The 23101-nt window shown below is 47.6% G+C and overlaps 1 protein-coding gene across 2 annotated transcripts in view; it reads right to left on the minus strand.

The window, feature by feature from the left end:
• The window catches only part of ZFYVE9 (zinc finger FYVE-type containing 9), a 77471-nt gene extending 55228 nt beyond the window's left edge, over positions 1-22243 (minus strand). For both annotated transcript variants that reach the window (XM_054165102.1, XM_054165103.1), the window contains exon 1: positions 22054-22243. The gene's annotated coding sequence lies outside the window, so the exon portion shown is untranslated. The remainder of the gene's footprint in view (positions 1-22053) is intronic.
• Between the last annotated feature and the right edge of the window lie 858 nt (positions 22244-23101).

Genomic DNA, 23101 nt, shown 5'->3' on the forward strand with positions numbered 1-23101 from the left:
GTGCAGGACATGTGGCAGCAGGGCAAGGTTATCTATACCACCACCACTTCCTGGCCTGCAGGTGAAGGAAAGCGATGTAGTTCCAGTGAGCCCTTGGCAAAGGTAGATCAATTGGTGACAATTCTGTCTGATTTATGACAAAGCCTGTCAACTGCATCATGAACATCAAACACAGTTCCCATGACCCACTCACTCAGACAGTCTTCACCTGCCAGAAACAGCCCAGACCTAGCACAGAACTTACAGAATTTAAAGAATTAACCAGGTTGGAAAAGACCTCTGAGATCATCAAGTCCAATCTATCACCCAGCACCATCTAATCAGCTAAACCATGGCACTAAGTGCCACATCCAGTCTCTTTTTAAACACTTCCAGGGATGGTGACTCCACCACATCCCTGGGCAGCACATTCCAATGATCAGTCTCTCTCTCTGTGAAGAACTTCTTCCTAACCTCCAGCCTAAACTTCCCCTGGCGCAGAGGTACATCTCCAGCTGAGATGTGGTGCACTGTTACCAGTGCTCTGGGCCAACAAGGGATATTCAGGGCAACAGCACAGCTATATTATGCATTGGAATTATCCTCATCACCTCTCAGGGTTCCATTCTTCCCAGGCAGTAACTTTTTGTTGGTAGCCATTCAGCTCAGAAGAACACAGAGACAATCAATCACTGCCCGTTTCCAGCGAGAGCTCTGCAGAGGTATCACTTGCAGGTCCTGGGGCTTTCTGTTTACAGATCAACATTTACTCTTGGCAGCCATTTCCCCTCACAAAGACCAATGCAAAAATCAAAGCACACTTACAGATAGGAATGTAACATACTGAAACAAAGAGCAATTATCAAAAAGTAAGTTATGAGGTCTGGGCTTCCTGAGAAAAGCAACAGAGCCAAGTTATTTTTCCAGTAAGAAGTGAATGTAAGAGAACTTCAGAGAAGGACAACAAAGCTGGGGAGGGAGCTGGAGCACAAGCCCTATGAGGAGAGGCTGAAGGAGCTGGGGGTGTTTAGCCTGGGGAAGAGGAGGCTCATTGCTCTCTACAGCTACCTGAAAGGAGGCTGTAGCCAGGTGGGGATTGGTCTCTTCTCCCAGGTAACTAGTGACAGAACAAGAGGAGACAGAATCAAGCTGCACCAGGGGAGATTTAGGCTGGATGTTAGGAAGAAATTCTTCACAGAAACTGGCCATTGGAACAGACTGCCTAGGGAGGTGGTGGAGTCACCATCACTGGGAGTGTTTAAAAAGAGCCTGGATGAGGCACTTGGTGCCATGGTTTAGTTGATTAGATGGTTTTGGGTGATAGGTTGGAATTGATCTCAAAGGTCTTTTCCAACCTGGTTAATTCTGTAGTCACCTTCAAACTGTATTAAAACAAACATCAAGGCCAAAAAGAGGAAATCCAAAGAAGAGCCATGGATAACCTTGTGGTTCTTTGGTTTTGCACAACTCATACACGTCCTAAGAAAGGGTTCCATGGCACCTGAACAAATTGCATACACCTCCACCTAAACCCTATGTGCCTACTGAGACCTAAGAACATGGTAACTGAGGGAGGCCCAGTGGCTCTGCTGTTCCAGTGTGCTCACTTGAAGCACTTCAGGTTCTTATCTCTTCTGCTGCTGGCTGACTGAGCTCTTCTGCCTCCTGCCCTACAATTTTATCACTCAGGTGCTGCTTCACTTATACTCTACGTGTCTGATTTCCCTCAGGAGCTCTGAGAGGGCAACTGCCAATTATTGCAAAAACAGAAATTGAAGAGAAATTTGACAGGCAGAGACGTGCCCAGAATAAAGAGAGGAGGAAGAATAGAAGAAAAGAGCTCTAAAAAAAATAATTTTTAAAAAAAAACTTCCACCAGAAAAAAAAAATAAAAAGAGGAATGTAAAAAAAATGTTTCCAACATCAAATGGAAGTAATCAGAACTAGTACTAACTGAAATAAGAAATGGAAAGACTGAAAAAGAAGCAATTTTGATAGTATGTTAAAAAAATTAGGGAAAAAGCTCAAAGCTTGCTTGAAGAGATGCTAAAAAATGCTTCCATCTACTGGCAAGGGTTCAACACTTAACTACACTACAGATCCTCTGTAATGTGCTACCAGTGAGAAGATGTCTTTGAGTAGGCAGGAATACATCTGCAGCCATTTTAAGGCACTTTATTACTGCTAGATTAGTTGAACCAGGCATTACCTTAAATGTAAGCCCAGACTTCAACGCTAGAATCTGAACTTCCTGGCTTGCCTGCACTCTGGAACTATCAGAGGGGAGATTCAGAGAGGCTATCGATGGCATACAGTCGGGTCCCAGCTTCACAACATTAAGAACTACAACAAGAAATACTGTAAGAAGTGGGCTACATTAAGAGGGGAAAAGTGGCATTGAACAGGTAGAAAGTTTCAGGACACACAGCAGAATAGAACAGAACAGAAGAGAATAGACCACGTTGGAAGAGACCTTTAAGATCATTGTGTCCAACCCATCATCCAACACCACCTAATCAACTAACCCATGGCACCAAGCACCCTATCAAGTCTCCTCCTGAACACCTCCAGTGATGGTGACTCCACCACCTCCCCGGGCAGCCCATCCCAATGGGCAATCACTCTCTCTGTGTAGAATTTCTTCCTAACATCCAGCCTGAACCTCCCCTGGTGCAGCTTGAGACTGTGTCCTCTTGTTCTGGTGCCTGGTTGCCTGGGAGAAGAGACCAGCCCCCGCCTGCCTACAACCTCCCTTCAGGTAGTTGTAGACAGCAAGAAGGTCTCCCCCGAGTCTCCTCTTCTCCAGGCTAAGCAACCCCAGCTCCCTCAGCCTCTCCTCATAGGGCATGTGTTCCAAACCCCTCACCAACTTTGTTGTCCTTCTCTGGACACATTCCAGCAAGTCAACATCCTTCCTAAACTGAGGGGCCCAGAACTGGACACAGTACTCAAGGTGTGGCCTAACCAGGGCAGTGTACAGTCATACAAGATGAATTATTTTATCTGATCAGTTGAAGCTAAATCTTCCCAAAGTGGAAAGGTAGGGGTCTCTTTACTGGGGGGAGGAAATGCTTGGACTAATGGTAATTGACAATGTGACCAACAATTTTGTCACACCATACTGCTGCCTTCTTAGTCTCTTACACAGCTTTCAGTCAGTTTTCACATGAACAAGTGTTTGTATCATCTCGTGACAATTAATGTAAGCAGAAAGCATAATGCCATGAAGAAAGGCTCCTATCACAAAAGCAGCCCTCCAGACCCTTCTCAGGATACAGCACATTGCAGCACCCACAATCTGCATGGACAGGGTATGTCCTGCACACCAACTGAATGAAAGCTTCACTTTCCATTGCTCCTGCCCCTCCAGACCCCTCTCAGGATACAGCACACCGCAGCACCCACAATCTGCATGGACAGGGTATGTCCTGCACACCAACTGAATGAAAGCTTCGCTTTCCATTGCTCCTGCCCCTCCAGACCCCTCTCAGGATACAGCACACCGCAGCACCCACAATCTGCATGGACAGGGTATGTCCTGCACATCAACTGAATGAAAGCTTCGCTTTCCATTGCTCCTGCCCCTCCAGACCCCTCTCAGGATACAGCACACCGCAGCACCCACAATCTGCATGGACAGGGTATGTCCTGCACATCAACTGAATGAAAGCTTCGCTTTCCATTGCTCCTGCCCCTCCAGACCCCTCTCAGGATACAGCACACCGCAGCACCCACAATCTGCACGGACAGGGTATGTCCTGCACACCAACTGAATGAAAGCTTCACTTTCCATTGCTCCTGCCCCTCCAGACCCCTCTCAGGATACAGCACACCGCAGCACCCACAATCTGCATGGACAGGGTATGTCCTGCACACCAACTGAATGAAAGCTTCGCTTTCCATTGCTCCTGCCTCTCCTGAACACTGCACTGAGTTTTAGACCACTCTTCACTCTGTACAAAGCACAGGGCTCCTTCTCCCTCGTGTGTGCCACAGGAAGGGAAGAGCAGGCATTTTGAAGTGGCTGTGACACTGCAGTAGCAGTATCTGTGTCACACACATGAAGATGCCTGCAATGGCAAGCACTTGGGATTAGGCCTCAATTAAACATTTTGACATGGATTGTTCTGTTAATAAATGTAACTAGTATCTCAACTATTTATCAAAAGCAGACTCAGCAAATAAGAATACAACTTTTCAAAAATGCTTTGCCTAAGAAGCAGTTCAGGATCAGAAAATCCCATTAGAACCAGAAAATTGGTTAATAAACAACACTAAGCACAGCAGCAAGAGATTAAATGTAACAAATAGAAACAAGACACAGTTGCTGCTAACCCTCTTCCTGCACCCAAAGCTCAAGAGGACCAGGTATCCTTTGGATTTATCTCCCTAATTCACTGATGTTCCTACTACCTCAAGTCAACCAATCCAAAAAAGTAGAGAGGCTGCTTCTGTGTGGAATCATAGAATCAGCCAGGTTGGAAGAGACCTCCAAGATCATCCAGTCCAACCTATCACCCAGCCCTACCCAATCAACCAGACCATGGCACTAAGTGCCTCATCCAGGCTTTTCTTGAAGATCTCCAGGGACGGTGACTCCACCACCTCCCTGTCATACAACACCGTAGGAGCTCACCAGCTGCGAATGCTGACAAAAGGTAAATATTCCCAATGTTGCACTGCTTTTCCAGTCAAGTGAAAAGACAGAGATGGACAACACCCACACAGAATGTAGCCCAATTACTTCACTAGTATTTGCATCTCTTCCCTTGACTTTTCCCCGTGTCATTTTAAAGCTATTATTTCACTTCTGTCTCCAGCCAAGTTTCCATAAGGAGACATTCACACATGCCAGAGCAGTAGCAAGGCAGTCAAAAGAGCTTCAAAGAAGCATGACAGAAAGTATCACAGTCAAAAGTACCAAGGAGGCAAGGAAAAGTATAGGAGGGTTCTCAACCTTTGTCCTCCAGAGCACAAGATAAAGCAGGCCAAGTGAAAAGGGCAGCTGCTTTAGCACAGTTTACAGGAGCAACTCAATTCTGTTTCCTACTCTTTTTACTATTTCAAGGCGAAAGAAATGTATGTGTTTTCCCCTGACACAAGTAAGAGTCTTGACAAAAAGCCAGTGCTTCCTCAGCAGGCTGCAGAGGCAGGGCCCTCAGCACCTGAAGACAGGAACCACGCGTCCTGCTTATGCTTATGTAACTGCCTGGAAGTGTCCATCCCCAGCTCCCTGGAAGAACAAACAGATAGGTTTACACCGCAGTGCTGCCTTCTCTGCAAGTGTTTCCAGAGGAGTACAGCTGGGGAAGAAAAGAAGAGAAAATCCTGTCCTGAGATTACTCCTGCACTCACAGATCTCACTTCAAAGTTTAATGTTTTATAACATTGTAACCTGAGGAAAGGCAGAGAGACCTGGGGCTTTTTAGTCTGGAGAACAGAAGACTGGGAGGGGATTTAATAAATGTTTATAAATATCCAAGGGCTGGGTGTCAGGAAGGAAGGGACAGCCTCTGCTCACTTGGGCCCTGGGATAGGACAAGGGGCAATGGATGGAAACTGCAGCACAGGAGGTTCCACTTCAACATGAGGAAGAACTTCTCTGTAAGGGTCCCAGAGCACTGGAACAGGCTCCCCAGAGGGGTTGTGGAGTCTCCTTGTCTGGAGACTTTCAAGCCCTGTCTGGGTGTGTTCCTGTGTGACCTGTGCTGGATTCTATGGTCCTGCTCTGGCACGCGGGTTGGACCCAAAGATCTCCCAAGGTCCCTTCCAACCCTTAACATCCTGTGACAACACTTTATTTCATATAACCTCCAAGTTTTAATCATTGTAAACCACAGAAATACAAATGCACAGTGCATTAGACATAAACTTAACATGAAAGCAAGCTTTTTAATTTCTGCATCATCAGAGTAACACTAAAAAAAAATCAGAACCTGTAACATCCTGAAGTGAAGCTGTTACTCTACATCTGAATACAGAACACCTAGGTTTATGACATGACCTTTTATGTTTCTGTATCAGAGATACAAAGGTTTGACCATCAGAAGTTGATGTTTAACAGAGATGAAGAATAAAATTACATAGAGTCATACACTATGTATCTCAGAGTGGATTAACACTGTATTCTAATACTTTGTGAGCTTTTCTTCTTTCTAATGTAGGGTAGAAAGGAGAACAAATCCCAAACATACTGCTCATCACTCCAAATGTTCCTTAGATTTGGGCAGTAAGGGAAAAACTGGCTAGAGTACCCTACAATCACTAGTTAATTCCCCTACAATCACTAATTAATTCCTACAACTGCCAAGGAACTGTCCACTCTGCTGAGACCCCACCTGGAGTACTGTGTCCAACCCTGGTGCCCCTATTACAAGAAGGATATGGATGTGCTGGAATGTGTCCTGAGAAGGGTCATGAGGATGATCAGAGGGCTGAAGCTCCACTCCTATGGAGACAGATTGAGATTGAATTGGGGCTGTTCAGTCTGGAGAAGAGAAGGCTCCAAGGAGACCTTCTTGTGGCCTTCCAGTATCTGAAGGGGGCTACAAGAAAGCTGGGGAGGGACTTTTTAGGGTGTCAGGGAGTGATAGGACTGGGGGGAATAGAACAAAACTAGAAATGGGTAGATTCAGATTGGATGTTAGGAAGAAGTTCTTCACCATGAGAGTGGTGAGACGCTGGAACAGGTTGCCCAGGGAGGTGGTGGAAGCCTCATCCCTGGAGGTTTTTCAGGCCAGGCTGGATGTGGCTGTGAGCAACCTGATCTAGTGTGAGGTGTCCCTGCCCATGGCAGGGGGTTGGAACTGGATGATCCTTGAGGTCCCTTCCAACCCTGACGATTCTATGGCTGTGAAACCCACGGAGGCCTGATACTTGCAAGTGACATGAGCAAAATCTGCATCTCATACTAAAGGCCAGAATTGCCATGCAACCAGAATGGGGCAGATGAAAAGCACAATAGGCAAAGAGGGAAACCACCTTGGTACCATTTACAAGCCCATCAATTCTGATTTGTAGCCACTGGGGAGAGAAGCTGCTAGAAGAGATGAAATTTATGCACTCAGCTGCTCTTCAGAGAAAGGACAAAACTCTGAGCATCTACAGTCAGGCAGCTACTACAGCTCCCTTTATCGGCACCCTAGGGTACACCCTCTTGCCAGCACCACTCATCTGACAGCCAGGAGACATAATGAGCACTCTAAAACCTTACACATATGCAGTTCTAAGACATTTCATGCCATTTCTCAAATCCTAAATTATCTACAGCTGGATTATCTTGCATCCCTGAAAATAAAGTCAGAGATCTAGGAACTTGTATCTCACACTCTCTTCAACCTGAAATTATCTCAAAGGAAGTAATTGCTACAGGCTGGAGTCAGAGTGGCTGGAGAGCAGCCAGGGAAAGAGAGATCTGGGGGTACTGGTCAATGGTAGGCTGAACATGAGCCTGCAGTGTGCCCAGGAAGCCAAGAGGGCCAATGGCATCCTGGCCTGCATCAGGAACAGTGTGGCCAGCAGGAGCAGGGAGGTCATTCTGCCCCTGTACACTGCACTGGTTAGGCCACACCTCGAGTCCTGTGTCCAGTTCTGGGCCCCTCAGTTTAGGAAGGATGTTGACTTGCTGGAACAATACAGAGAAGGGCAACAAGGTTGGTGAGGGGGTTGGAACACAAGCCCTATGAGGAGAGGCTGAAGGAGCTGGGGTTACTTAGCCTGGAGAAGAGGAGACTCAGGGGTGACCTTATTGCTCTCTACAACTACCTGAAGGGAGGTTGTAGACAGGCAGAGGTTGGCCTCTTCTCCCAGGCAGCCAGTACCAGAACAAGAGGACACAGTCTCAGGCTGTGCCAGGGGAGGTTTAGGCTGGATGTTAGGAAGAAGTTCTATACAGAGAAAGTGATTGCCCTTTGGAATGGGCTGCCGGAGGAGGTGGTGGAGTCACCATCACTGGAGGTGTTCAGGAGGAGACTTGATGGGGTGCTTGGTGCCATGGGTTAGTTGTTTAGGTGGGTTGGATTGGTTGATGGGTTGGACGCGACGATCTTGAAGGTCTCTTCCAACCTGGTCTGGTCTATTCTATTCTAATTTCTAACTCCCATTTCGTGTTGTTCTTTCTATTGTCATCAAGTCAAAATTCAAGTTTTATACAGACACACATGCAACACCAACACATTACAGAACACTGTTGTCTGGTCCAGTGTAGAAAAGTTGACTCCCTCATTTGTGACCATGATCTAACCACGCTGATGATTCTCACAGTGCATTGTTGTCTCAAGTCACCTCAAGCACCTCAACTACTAACTCAGCACAACTCAATACATCCATGGCAGCAGCAACTGCTGCTTGGGAGTATGATCCTGATGGATGCTGAGCTCCCTCTAACAGTGCTGAGGGGACTAAGAGCCAACCAAAAGAAATTCTCAGTAACTGGAAAGCTTTTTCTGGTCCCATAACTCCAGTGGTGCAATCTAATGATCAGGGCATTTACTTAACATTTATGCAAGACTCCAAAAGAATTGTAGATAGAAAACTAAGTGCCCATAATTGTATATAATAGAGACTTAACACACATAAAGACTAAACAGATTTTTACAAAATAAAACCATTTGGAAAGCATTCCCTTATTAATGAGTCAAAATACAGTTTTCACAAATCTTATGGAGCTCTAGGAACACCAAATCCTACTGAGCTCAGATGCAAGGTTTCCCAGCCCCAAAGTGAGAAGTATCTCTCACCTCCTTTGTCCACTGATAAGGTGGTTGGTTCTGATGAGCCATGAATCCCTACCTCTATTCTCTACCTCTTCTTCTCATCTTCCCCTGGATGTGTTTAATGGTCATTTGGATGTGGTGCCTGGGGATATGGTTCAGGGGTGAATTTTGTAGAGTAGGGTTATTGGTTGGACTTGGTGATTCTGAGGGTCTTTTCCAACCTGAATGTTTCTGTGATTCTTAGACTGCAGTATGCTCTCATGCTCTGTTTTCTTCATCTGTTAGTCTTTCTTTTGCCTCTCAAACATATTCCTTCCTCATTCACCTCCTCCTGCATCCATTTTTTTTTCTTCCTACTCATGCTTTCTTCCTTCTCTGACCAAAAGGGGAAAAAGAGAAGCCACATATTTCAACATCACTGTTCTCAGACCCACTGGTACAAACCTGTGTAAGCAACCTTATTAACCATGCAGTATTATTCCTCACTTCTGGGAATGGTGGGAAGAAAACCAATAGCAAATCCACTTTGTGAACATCAATGAAAGCCTCAAGACAAATCAGGAAAAAATGTGGCTGAAGTAACAGCCAAATGATAAGACATCATTGCAACTGTCCACCTGCCTTCTGCCTATCCCAGTCAGTATTTACTGTCATCATGGCTCCTTCACAAATGTATTTAAACACTCACCTTTCAGACTGAAATATCACCTCTGGCACGTACACACACCAGGCATTCATCATTCAGGACAAGCACAGCTACAAGCTTCTCTCAAGCATCTATGTATTTGAAACCTCACAGAATCATAGAATGCCAGGGGCTGGAAGGGACCTTGAAAGCTCATCCAGTCCAACCCCCTGCCAGAGCAGGAGCACCCAGAGCAGGTCACACAGGAAGGTATCCAGGTAGGTTTTGAATGTATCCAGAGAGGGAGATTCCACAATCCTCCTGGGCAGCCTGTTCCAGTGTTCTGTCACCCTTACAGGGAAAAAATTTTTCCTCATGTTTCCATGGACCTTCCTCTGCTTCAACTTCCACCATTGCCCCTCGTCCTGTCATTGAGCATCACCAAGCAGAGCCTGGCTCCACCCTCTTGGCACTCACTCTGCACATCTTGATAAACATGAATGCAGTCACCCCTCAGGCAACTCCTCTCCAAGCTACAGAGACCTCAGCTCCCTCAGTCTCTCCTAAGGAAGATGTTCCACTCCCTTAATCATCTTTGCAGATCTGTGCTGGACTCTCTCAAGCAGTTCCCTGAGGTCCTTCCTGAACTGAGGGACCCAGAACTGGACACAGTACTCCACGTGTGGCCTCAACAGGGCAGAGTAGAGGGGGAGGAGAACCATTCTAAGCTACTAACCAAAGCCCTTCTAATCCACCTCAGAATGGCATTGGCCTTCTTGGCCACAAGAGCACCTCTAATGAAAACAAGTTTTACTAAGTACATAAGAGCCACTACTTCTGCATTTCCTCAAAGCAGAAGGAGGTACAAGTGCATCTACAAGCCATCTGCACAGAAATGGAGCTTAGTGCCAAAAGAAATGGGGGGGAAAGGGATAAAACAGAACCACAAACCCCCACGTTCATTCTACCATACTATGAAGGGGAAAAGAACCCCAAACCAACCTATAGCAAATTCCAGCTATATGTTAAAGTGCTCTTTACAGGTGACTTTTTAATTACAACTAAGGTAAATACAATAAAGAGACACAAAAGTGCACAGACTGATGCTTAAAGGCAAGGAATGACCTCTTACAAGTTTCAGTTATAAAGGAAACAAGAAAGAACTGTGAAAGGCCTTACTCAGCCCTCCTCATTCATATACAAACACAGGATGTACACAACCTGATGTTTCAGTGAAGAGCCTGTTTCAACACATACACTGCTTAAAGCAATCTGTTCAGCATACCACCTAAGTGGTAAGCTTTGCACTCCTTGCACGTTCACCAAAGAGGAGATCATTAAAACACTCATTTTGAATCACCCAATATAGCACTCCCAACATAACTCTGCACCATGATGACAACCAAGATGCTAAACTGTCAAACCAGCCAGGAAACAAACAGCAGCTGCATGGTGAAGCATAAACCCCCAAAAGGTGTAAACCAGATCCCCGTGCTTTCCTCTACAAAATATGACATGCAAGGTATTTCTAGCTTGGGTAATCCCTGACAAGGAGGTCGAGAGGGACCTGGGAGTGATGGTTGACAGCAGCTGAACATGAGCCAGCAATGTGCCCAGGGGGCCCAGAAGGACAATGGTATCTTGGCCTGGATCAGACCCTGAGTCCTGTGTCCAGTTCTGGGCCTCTCAGTTTAAGAAGGACATCAAGACACTTGAGGAGAGGCTGAGGGAGCTGGGATTGTTTAGCCTGGAGAAGAGGAGGCTCAGGGGAGACCTCATTGCTGTATACAACTACCTGAAGGGAGGTTGTAGCCAGGAGGGAGTTGGTCTCTTCTCTCAGGCAACCAGCACCAGAACAAGGGGACACAGTCTCAAGCTGCACCAGGGGAAGTTCAGGCTGGAGGTGAGGAGAAAGTTCTTCAGGGAGAGAGTCATTCGCCATTGGAATGGGCTGCCCAGGGAGGTGGTGGAGTCGCTGACCCTGGAGGTGTTCAAGAGGGGATTGGACGTGGCACTTGGTGCCATGGTCTAGTCATGAGGTCTGTGGTGACAGGTTGGACTTGATGATCTTGGAGGTCTCTTCCAACCTTGGTGACACTGTGTGATACTAGGGATGGAATTCTGCCCTGTGCTCAGCACTGGTGAGGCCTCACCTTGAGCACTGTGTGCAGCTCTGGGCCACTCACTTCAGGAAGGATATTGAGGTACTGGAGCAGGTCCAGAGGAGAGCGACCAGACTGGTGAGGGGGCTGGAGGGAAAGCCTGATGAGGAGAAACTGAGGGAGCTGGGGGTGTTCAGCCTGGAGGAGAAGAGGAGACTCAGAGGTCTTTTCCAGCCTCAATAATTCTGTGATTTCTACAGTACTGCAGCAGAACAAGCCATTGAAAAAGACTGCCAGATAAGTGAAAAAAAAAAGCAAAGAGGGAACTTTCATATTAAATGTTCATTTATCTGCATTCCACTGCTGATAGAGAATCTTTTAAAAATCCCATTGACATGACTGGCTTGCTGGCTGTATTTGAACCATGTAACTTTTGCGTCTCCTCCACTCTTCCAAGAAAAGCATAGCCAGCAAGTCGAGGGAGGTGATTCTCCCCCTCTACTCCACTCTGGTGAGACCCCACCTGGAGTGCTGTGTCCAGTTCTGGAGCCACTATTACAGGAAGGATCTGGTGCTGCAACATGTCCAGAGAAGGGCCACGAGGATGATCTGAGGGCTGGAGCTCCTCTCCTGTGAGGACAGACTGAGGGAGTTTGGGCTATTCAGTCTGGAGAAGGAAGGCTCCGAGGAGACCTGATTGTGGCCTTCCAGTATCTTAAGGGGGCTTACAAGAAAGCTGGGGAGGGACTTTTTAGGGTGTCAGGTAGTGATAGGACTAGGGGGAATGGAACAAAAAAAAAAGTAGAAATGGGTAGATTCAGATTGGATGTTAGGAAGAAGTTCTTCCCCATGAGTGTGGTGAGACACTGCAACAGGTTGCCCAGGGAGGTGGTGGAAGCCTCATCCCTGGAGGTTTTGAAGGCCAGGCTGGATGTGGCTCTGAGCAACCTGATCTAGTGTGAGGTGTCCCTGCCCATGCAGGGGGGTTGGAACTAGATGATCCTTGAGGTCCCTTCCAACCCTGGCAATGCTATGATTCTATGCATTTTTGGCAGCAACACGCTGGGCAGTCAATAAACACACAGCTCTAGAGAAAAAACGAAACAGAATTATGGTGTTATGTGAGAAAGGTGGGATGGCTGCAGGGTGGGCAGGGAGAGGTACTCTGGGACAAAGAGGATTTAAATTGACAGAAAAACAAGCTTCTTTCATTTTGCTGGTGGTAGAACAGCATGCTTGCCAATCAAGTATCTCAAAGGACTTGGGCGCATATAATATCAGATTGAGTTCACACTATAAAACTCACTCTCTAATTCAAAACAAAACACTTTGCTCCATCTCCAGATCTTGTAAGCATTTCCCTGCTACTATGCAAAATCTTTCACAAATTCTAAAGCAGCATGTGTGGAAAGTAAGTCCTAACCATCAGAAATCAATTTGGATTTAGACTCCCACTGCTTCAAGCTAGAGCAATGGGAGCTCCTCTCCCAGCAGAACAGCAGGCTGTACGGACCCTGTCCCAGAGCCACTCAGCTCTTTTGAGCACAGGCTTAATCAAGCCCAGTTCTCAGTCCTGTCTTGTATGACTTCAAGTAAAACATTCCTTGAGTATGTGATGTCCCAAAAACACAAGCAAGCATTATCCCTATTCAACACCCTGGATCTCTCTGTATGTCACTTCCATTATGCTCTTCTCTTTCATAGCTTATCCCCCTTCTGTGATAGATTACTGAGCCACACTTGCCCTTCCTCCTCTGCAACACCTGCAGGGAAAGCAAAAGTGCTATGTCTTTGGTCACTGTCCTTCCCAATTTGGTGTAGCAACATAATTCATTTGATTGTGTTTAAACTGATATGCAAAGCTCAGAGCTGCAGAACTTGAAGCAGGAATACAAATTTAGTTCTGCCAGGCACCTTCAGCAGCTGACTGGGGCAAGGATTACCCAAAGTGACCCCCACACAAATCACCGAAGTCTACCTCAGAGACACTGTGTGTGTGGTACACCCAAGATCAGAAAGAGGTCTGAGCACAACACAGACCAGAATCTCTATCACTAGACTCATAGAATGGTCCAGGCTGGAAGGGACCTCCAGAGGTCATCCAGCCTGACCTCCCTGCAGTCAGCAGGGATATCCCCAACTAGATCAGGCTGCCCAGGGCCTCATTGAGCCTCACCTTGAATATCTCCAGGGATGGGTCCTCAACCACCTCCCTGGACAACCTGTTCCAGTGTTCCACCACCCTCATAGTAAAGAACTTGTTCCTAACAGCCAACCTACATCTGCCCTTCTCTAGTTTGAAACTGGGCCCCATATTTTACTGCTAATGACACCATTCTTAAACCTTCCCCTTAAAATCCAACAATTCTGAAAAAAGAGAGAGAAAATGAAATGGAAAAAAATAAATAAATAAAAATAAAGCTGTTGAAGAAGCAAAGGAAACAGATGAGAGAACAGCTTCACTGCCCGGGCTAAAAGGCAGGCAAGCAAAGAACAGCAGTGACTAAGAAATAAAAGATCTCAATCTGCATTGTTTGTCCTCTAGTATCTCCCAAACTTCCAATCATCTGACTGGCCAACGATCAAGCAGTACATCTTATGTAGATTCACATGATTTGCCAATTCCTCTTGAGTTTATCATAGAATCACAGAATTGTCAGGGCTGGAAGGGACCTCAAGGATCATCCAGTTCCAACACCCCTGCCATGGGCAGGGGCACCTCACACTACAGCAGGCTGCCCAGAGCCACATCCAGCCTGGCATGAAAATCTTCCAGGGATGAGGCTTCTACCACCTCCCTGGGCAACCTGTTCCAGTGTCTCACCACCCTCATGGGGAAGGACTTCTTCCTAATATCTAATTTAAATCTCCCCTCCTCGCGATTGGATCCAGTCCTATCATTACCTCACACCCTAAAGAGTCCCTCACCAGCTTTTGTAGGCTCCCTTCAGACGCTGGAAGGCCACAATAAGGTCTCCTCAGAGCCTTCTCCAGACTGAACAACCCCAAATCTCTCAGGCTGTCCTCATAGGAGAGGAGCTCCAGCCCCTTGTGGCCCTTCTCTGGGCACATTCCAGCACACCCAGATCATTCCTCTAATAGGAGCTCCAGAACTGGACACAGTACTCCAGGTGGGGTCTCACCAGAGCAGTGTAGAGGGGGAGCATCACCTCTCTTGACCTGCTAGCCACACTTCTCTTGATGCAACCCAGGATAGGGTTGGCTCTCTGGGCCAACCATAAATATTTATCACAGTATGTGCACCAGAAATCCACAGTTTCAGATGGCTCTGCCTTGATTTCAGTCATCCTGACTCAATCCAGATCGCGCTCAGGAGAGCAAGCAGGTAAGTCAACATGTACACCGAGTTCAAAGCAGAGTTTTGACACTACAAAACTGCATCTGGAGACAGCAAAGCTCCTCTAACAGGCAGTGTCACTCACAGATAAAGAAGCTATTATATGGTTTAGAAAGCTCTTTGATCTGCTTCTTGCACTGAACATTACCCACTGCTTTCAAGTTCATCATGCTGCTTTTTTCAGAAGGATGTACCAGTGCATGTTCCTCTGCTGATCAGCTTCTGCAAATTCTGCCCTGTGGCTCACCTGCAGTACTTGCCCAGATACAATTTCAAACTCAGAGTCAAATATGGGTGTTGTACTGGGAGCAGGCTGGGCTCCATTATTTATAAACAGACACTGGCAGATCACAGAGGTAATCCAAACCTTGCTGCCTGTTGCCGCAGTTTTACAAACGGGAAGAATGCAGAAGGCTGATGAGTATTACTGGGCTGCTACAGCACCTCTGTCATTGACAGAGCTCACGTGGATCTCTGACAGAAGCATGGCCTGATTTCAAGCTATCACCTGATAGGAAATGAGCTCTGGATGCTTTGTACGCTGGGAAGAAGGAGAACAGGTTCCTCCCTGCTCCCACTTCACTAACAGAGAAAAAGGCACTCAAGACATACACTAAATATTTGCCATAATGGCTCTCTGGTACAACTGAAGTACAAGAAGTCAGTAAGACTCAAAATTAAACATGATGAGTGAGAATTTAGTAGGCAGAATTTCTGCTCTAACTCTTAACAGGCAAAGACTCCAGCATTTCTGATCATGCCTAAATGCCTCCAACAGAAAATTGCTGGGAGCAGTCCTAAAATAAGTACCAAACTGAAATGCACCACACAGAAGCATTTTTGTACACAGAGAGCATCAGGAAAAAAAACCAACCACCACAGTTGTGGCTGTGTACATTAGGCTTTAGTGCTTTCTTCAACTACTGTGATACTGTGAACTGTTCATCTCCATGGTATGAGGTTTAACAAGGCCAAGTGCAGCGTCCTACACTTTGGCCACGACTCCCCCATGCAGTGCTGCAGGCCGGGGAATGAGTGGCTGGAGAGCAGCCTGGCTGAGAGGGACTTGAGAGTGCTGGGTGACAGGAGCTGAACATGAGCCAGCAGTGTGCCCAGGGGGCACAGCAAGCCAATGGCATCTTGGCCTGGATCAGGAATGGTGCGGCCAGCAGGACTAGGGATGGAATTCTGCCCCTGTGCTTGGCTCTGGTGAGGCCTCATCTCAAGCACTGTTTTTGAGGTGCTGGAGCAGGTCCAGAAGAGAGTGACCAGACTGGGGAAGGGACAGGAGGAAAAGTCTGATGACAAAGCTGGGGGTGTTCAGCCTGGAGGAGACTCAGGGGGGACCTTTTCACACTCTACAAGTACCTAAAGGGAAGCTGTAGTCAGGTGGGGGTCAGGCTCTTCTCCCAGGCAACTAGTGACAAGATGAGAGGTCATGGTATGAAGCTGTGCCAGGGGGGGTTTAGGTAGGATGTTAGGAAGCACTTCCTCAGGGAAAGGGGAATCAGACACTGCAATGGACTGCCCAGGGAGGTAGAGTCACTGTCCCTGCAGGTGTTTAAGGAAAGACTGGATGTGGCATGGTTCAGCTGATGTGGTGGTGTTGGGTCATAGGCTCTACTTGATGATCTCAAGAGTTCTATTCCAGCCTCTGTAATTCCGTGGTTCTATGATTCCAGTCAGGTCAAAACCCAGGGAGATACCAGTGAGACATATTACTGCATTACTTCACATACAAAGGCATAGCCTAAACCAGGGTTCAGCAGCACTATCTGAAGTATCTATCAGTAGATGCCTCAAGCCTCCCCTATAAAGCTTTCCACCCAAACCAGTAACAGAAATCAAATTAAATGGTTTTAAAAAACATGATTAACTGACAATACCACTTCCAATTGTCAAGTCCTACTCAACTTCATTATGTCATCAACCCCTTTTGAAGACTCATCAAGCCTCTCATTGACATTAAAAAGGAGGGAAGTAGAGAAAACAGAAACACAGTACATATTACCAGCACCTAACACAGCTCTTGTAGGAAAACCCAGACAGTCCTAGCAGAGCACAGGAGAGCTTCTGGACCCTGAGAGCATTCCTTTCAACAATTGATACTACAGTAACCCCACTGATTGATAAGGTAGACTTGTAGTTTCAGTTGCCATCAAAATATGAGAGAGAGAAGCAATGTTTACACACACAGAAAACAAAGCAAAGATATCTGTACATTCTGTATACAACATCAAGGCAGAATGTAGAGGGTACAGCCTTGCATTAGCAGCAAATAATTCAACATGAAGGTTAGCAACTGCTGCTCAAGAACACAGAAACAAATGCAAAACCAGTTCAAGCAGAAATCCAGCACTGAAGTCTGCTTTTCATTTGCCCAACATACAGTGGACACTGGGGGTAGAACATATGAGAAGTTTCCTATATGGACACCAAGACTTCCAAACACGGTATAGGGTCCACCTGACACAAACTGACACTTCCAAACTACCAAATTTGAAACAGAAGCAAATGTTTCAGTTTCTTTAGGCTCCCTCCTCGCTGGCCTTCACAACTAAGACAATTATTGCCTTGGTCTATCCTTGAAGCTATCACAGAAGCTATCCAGAGAGTTTTGTGCTGTCTAAACCACAGTAGTTCTATAGACTGTGACCCCACATCTGTTTTTCACATAGTTTATCACTTTTTTGTTTGTTTGTTTTCTGTGGTTTTGACTCTAAAAGAGCTATCTCTGCAAAATTCAGCTGACTGGACTTGAAGTCAGGTCCCACTGGAGCAGGTCTGGATGAAAGAATACAGAAGAATCAATTTTCCCAGTGTTACCAGCCACAGCTTCCTGGCCATGCACTGGTTGTCTTTAACCTATGTTTTTAAATTAATTAGATTTCTCTAGTAATGACCTTTCAAATAGTGTAAGTGACCCTTTATGGATTTCCTCTACCATTTGCCTTCAGCCTTTTTGATGCTGATGTATGGGTTGGAAGGAAGGCTCTTATTTGGGTCAGTGCAATCCCAAGCACCGATATAGGCTGGGCAGGGACTGGCTTGAGAGCAGCCCTGAAGAAAAGGACTTGGGGGTGCTGGGGGATGAGAGGCTCAACATGAGCCAGCAGTGTGCACTTGCAGCCCAGAAAGCCAACCACATCCTGGGCTGCATCACGAAAAGTGCATCCAGCAGGTCAAGAGAGGTGATTCTCCCCCTGTACTCCACTCTGGTGCAGCCTCACCTGAAATATTCTGTCCAGTTCTGGAGTCCCTATTACAAGAAGAATGTGGACATGCTGGAAGGTGTCCAGAGAAAGGACACAAGGATGATCAGAGGGCTGGAGCTCCTTTCCTATGAGGACAGACTGAGAGATAGAGTTGACACCGAAACAGGTTGCCCAGGGAGGTGGTGGAAGCCTCATCCCTGGAGGTTTTTAAGGCCAGGATGGATGTTGTTCTGAGCAACCTGATCTAGTGTGAGGTGTCCCTGCCTATGGGATGATCCTTGAGGCCCCTTCCAACCCTAACAAATCTATGATTTCTGACAGTATTACACATTTCAACCTGTAACTTCTAGCAATACAACAGCAATGTAATTACTGTTGCAATATTCTACACAGAGAGAGTGATTGCCCAGTGGAATGGGCTGCTCGGGGAGGTGGTGGAGTCGCCATCACTGGAGGTGTTCAGGAGGAGACTTGATAGGGTGCTTGGTTGCATGGTTTAGTTGATTAGGTGGTGTTGGATGATAGGTTGGATGCGATGATCTTGAAGGTCTCTTCCAACCTGGTCTATTCTATTCTATTCATAAACAATACTGGAAAATTCACTGAAAGAACACATATAAAATGTGCCTTGAAAGCATTGTTCCTATTCCATGTGTCTGCTTTGGCAGTCTGAATAGCAGCATTCCTAAATACCCCAAACTCTGCATGTGTACAATACAGAAGGGAGCAAAATATCATAAAGCACGTTCAGGAAACAAAATACCTGTCAAGAATAAAAGCAGTTTTCCACTGATCACAACGAGAGGTCCTGGCATCTGCAACGATTTGCAATTTGCTCTAGAAAGTAACACTTAAAGGAAATGCAGAGTTCAATAACAGTTTAATACCCTAGGAATAACACTCACGCTCATTCCTGCCCAAGGATTGCTCTCGTGAAGACTGAACTGGGCACCTTAAAACCTACAAGCGTTCAATGTCTAAAATGAATCTTCACAGCTGTGTTAAAGAAAATTGTGTCATGCTTTAGTTCCAATTAAGTGAAACCCAGCCAACCAAACAGTAAGTAGGAAAGTACTTTGTCTGCAAACCCAGAACCATTTGTATATACAAAATAGATAATGATGATTGTTTCTATAAACCCCAAACATTTTTATGTCCTACCCTAATGGTAATTTGCCTTTACCACACTGATGCTTCCAACTGTGCTGCTGTTTTGATAGCTGTGCAGCACGTTTTGCTCTGGTCACCTATCAAATGAGTTTGCATGAGTATGTATCCTGAATTCTAATTTAAGCAGAAAGTACTATATCAATGAAGGACCTCCGAAATATCCTTTAAAATTTCCCACCCACACATATTTGTTGATGGAATTTTCCCAGTGTTGCAAGATGCAGCAAACAGAGAACTAAAAGCTGTTTCTATCCCCTGTAACTCAACACCTTTGAGTTACTCAGGGCCCTTTGCTTTTGTCGGTGTATTTCTCACCAAGGCACAAAGCTTTGTAAACTTACAGCATCCTTACGCAGACCCATTTCTCAGTGTTCACAAAGACACCAAGAGGAAAAGCTGAGCACGTTAGCTCACATTTCTACTCAAAGTTTGAGTCCCACAAAGAATCACAAACAGAGCTCTAAACCAGGCCACCCTTCAACTGCTTCAGTGGCTTTAATCTCAATCACATTTCAAAAAATACAAACTACTGTTTGTTTATACACTTCATACCTTTATACACTTTCCAAGGAGTCTATGAATATACTGGTGTCTCCCAACAGTGTTCTGGGGAAAAATAAAACCTCTGATTCATCAACACACAGAATAACTGCACTGAAGTGATCGTTCCTCCTCTCATTCTCTGTCAAGAAACTCACTTTTATTTGGAGACTCCCAGCTTAATGCATCAAGAAGATTCCTCTGATCCACAAAACAATGCCCACACAACTGTTTCTTTTTGGCTAACTTTTATTTGAAAGAAAAGCTTCACTCTAATCCTTTCACAAAATAATTCCAGATCATTTCTTTACAGGCAGCCTGTGAACCCCAAAACCTGCAAGCTATTTTCTGCTAACGCTGGCACAGCCAGCGGACAGGCAACAACAGATATTAAAAGCTTAGCATTCTTCAGCCACAAGTTTTAATACTGCATCTTTGTTCAGTCTCTACCTTTGTTCCCTCAGACAATCACAGCCAGACTTTATGCCAAACTAAAAAAAAAATCCACTGTATTTCATCTGAGTCTTAGCCTCAGGCCTCAGATCCTGAAACGTGTGTTTGAAAGTATTTAATCCTCAGCCTAATAACTGACTCAAAGCTAACATCCAAAAATAACACCCAATATCAGGACTCAGCACTGCAGCTTTGGGGTGTTTTTCTTCACACTGGAGAAGGCATCATAAAGCAATGGACAATGAGAGAATCAATCACAGAGTGTCACAACATGGCAACTTGTTAGGTGCAGACGAGGGCTTGAACTAGAGGGAAGCTTGCCTGAGGTTTTAGGCCCTTGTTGGGCTTCCATTTCAGATCCCCCATTGTGTGTCCCTTGGGTCAAGGAGCCTGTTCCCATTTTTGGTTGGACTAGATGACCACTGGAGGTCCCTTCTAACCCAGACCATTCTATGATTCCATGATTTTCTATCTCATGCCACAACTTTATCTTTTAAAAGTGCACTACTGGGTTCAGGCAGCAACAAAGGATTTTGATGCTGTTTCAGTCGCTGAAGGTGTATCTAAAATCTGGATTAGCTCCGTGCTATCAAAAATTATATGCTAATAAAACTTAATGACAATGTTTTAAAGCACTGCCTAGTCAGTAAAATGCTGCCCAAAGAAAACTAAAGCCTTATTCCACTAGAGAATCTTTTTTTTCTTTTGCTGTTTTACTTGTTTATACAGGGGCCCTTCCAGTTTAGGATTCATCTTCTTAGACCAAAACACTGAGGGCAGTGCTCTTCAGAAATTCTAATCTAATACACCCCATACTTAATATAAAGGCTGCCAGAATCTGGTCAACTTCTCATATTTGAACTGAATGAAAACGTGAGTAAAAAAACTAAACCCTCTGAAAAACCTCTGTCACAAAATAATCAGGAATATCTTGTCTATAAATAAACAAGACAGCATGAAAACATCAAGTCTATCCATTCCCATCTGCTACTTGTTTGTCAGTCTGCTTAAGAAGATAAAAACAGTTCTTCAGCCACCCTCCATCGCACACACCTATTTAACCGTAACATCCACGAGCAAGTAACCAACCCACCTCTGCACAAAGTCTGACACGCCACGAGTGCCAGTTATTCTTAGAGTGAGACATGACCACAGCTCCACGTAATTAGCGATGTTATAAAACGCATCCCGCCCGCTGACCCATCCCCCTCCACCACTACCACCATTGCAGGAGTGACTTATTACACATCGCGATGAGCAAGGCACATTCCCTGCCCGGGGAGAGCGGAGATCAGGCCATAAAAAGGGCACGGGATGCAAACAGGGATCCTCCCCTCTCCGGGCTGGGAGCCGAGGCTGCCCGCTGGCTACCGTGCGCGGCCCGGGGGCGCCGGCCGGCCTGGGAAACAGCCTCGTCTTGCCCCGCGCCGCAAGCCCGGAGTCCCGAGGGGGGGCGGGAGCAGTATCGATGAAGGGCAGCAAGAGCTCTCTCCCCTTCTCCAGGATCGCCGGCGCGGGGTGAAAGGTGCCCCGGCCGAGCTGGGCGAGGGGTGACCCGATCCAGGCATGCGGGGGATAGAGGAGTATGGCGGGGAGGGGGCTCGTAGGACCAGCGTCGCCGCCAGTGAGGGCTGAGGGGCGATTGCTGCCTTCCCCCTCGGTGGCGAGGCGCCTCTCCCCGCGGTGGCGTGCGGGGGACAAGGGCGGCGGGGTGAGGGGGCACCCGAAGCCCCCAGGCCCTGGACTAGGGCGGTGTCGGCGATACGGCGGCTCCGCAGAAGCGTCGGAGCCCTCCCCGCTCGCCTGCGGGGCCTCTCTCCGGGAGGCAGGGGCCTGGGGAGCGGGATACCCCGGCCTCCCGGGCCTGGGGGCGGAGGGCTGGGCGCCGCTCACTCACCTCGGGAGGTAGCAGGCACCGCTGGGTCTGCATGGCGAGGAGGGTCTCCCGGGGCCGCGCTCCGCCGCCACCTCCGCCGCTCGGTCCCGGGCGGGCCCCGCAGACCCCGCGAGCGCTGGAGAGGCCGGCGTCCGTCCTCACCGCCTGCCAGCCGGGCTCGCTCGCTGGCTCCGCGGCCAAGGCCGCCGCAGCTACCGGCAGCCAGCGCCCCCTGGCCGGCCCCAGAGGCAGCGCACGGCACTGCGGCACCGCCGGGGAGGCAGTGCGGAGCCTGCCGCACCCCCGCCCCGCGGCGCGGGGGGCCGGGCAGGCCGCGCTGACACCTCCGGCCCGGCCGCCTACCACCGCCGTCACGGGCGGAGAGCGGGAGGAGTCATCCGGCGCACGGGGACGCACCGTGGCGCCGCGGACGCAGCTTGGCCGCACGCACGGAGTTCGGCCGCACGCACAGCTCCCTCCGCGGGGTCCCGCCAAACCTGCGGGCCGCGGGCTAACCACCGAGCCCGAGCGGCCCCGCAGCTAGAGCCTCCGGCCCACACACATACGCGGAGGGCGGTACCGGAGGTGTACCGCAGACCAGCCGCAGGCATAGGGACTGCGTGAGGCGCGGCTGTGCCGCTGTCCGCGCTGCAGGGAGGCACCCATCGATCCCTGCCCGAGCACTGCGCGGCGCTCCGGTGTGCCCTCAGGCGAGAGAAGTAGCCCCAGCCGGTGGCAGCTGCACCTACGCGCTGTAGGTAGAAGGATTCGCAGCTAAGAGCTGTTCGTATTTTATTTCGCCGTTTCCTGTTGAGTACCTTCAAAATTAGAGGGGGACACCCTGTCCTGTGGGACACCCACAGCCGCCCATGCACGGCCGTCCTGAGGGGTGCCTGCGTGCGCAGGCACGATCAAAGACACTGCAACTCCTCGGCAAAACAGGATACCAAGACAAGCAGAAACCCCACACTCTTCCCTCCGAGAAACAGCCTCAGAGCTGCAATGGCAAACGGACAGGTTGTGCCAAACCATAACTATGCGCCCGGAGTCTCACCGATTCTCTCCTTAA

Source organism: Dryobates pubescens, chromosome 11 (genome assembly GCF_014839835.1).
Source record: "Dryobates pubescens isolate bDryPub1 chromosome 11, bDryPub1.pri, whole genome shotgun sequence".
NCBI lineage: Eukaryota > Metazoa > Chordata > Aves > Piciformes > Picidae > Dryobates > Dryobates pubescens.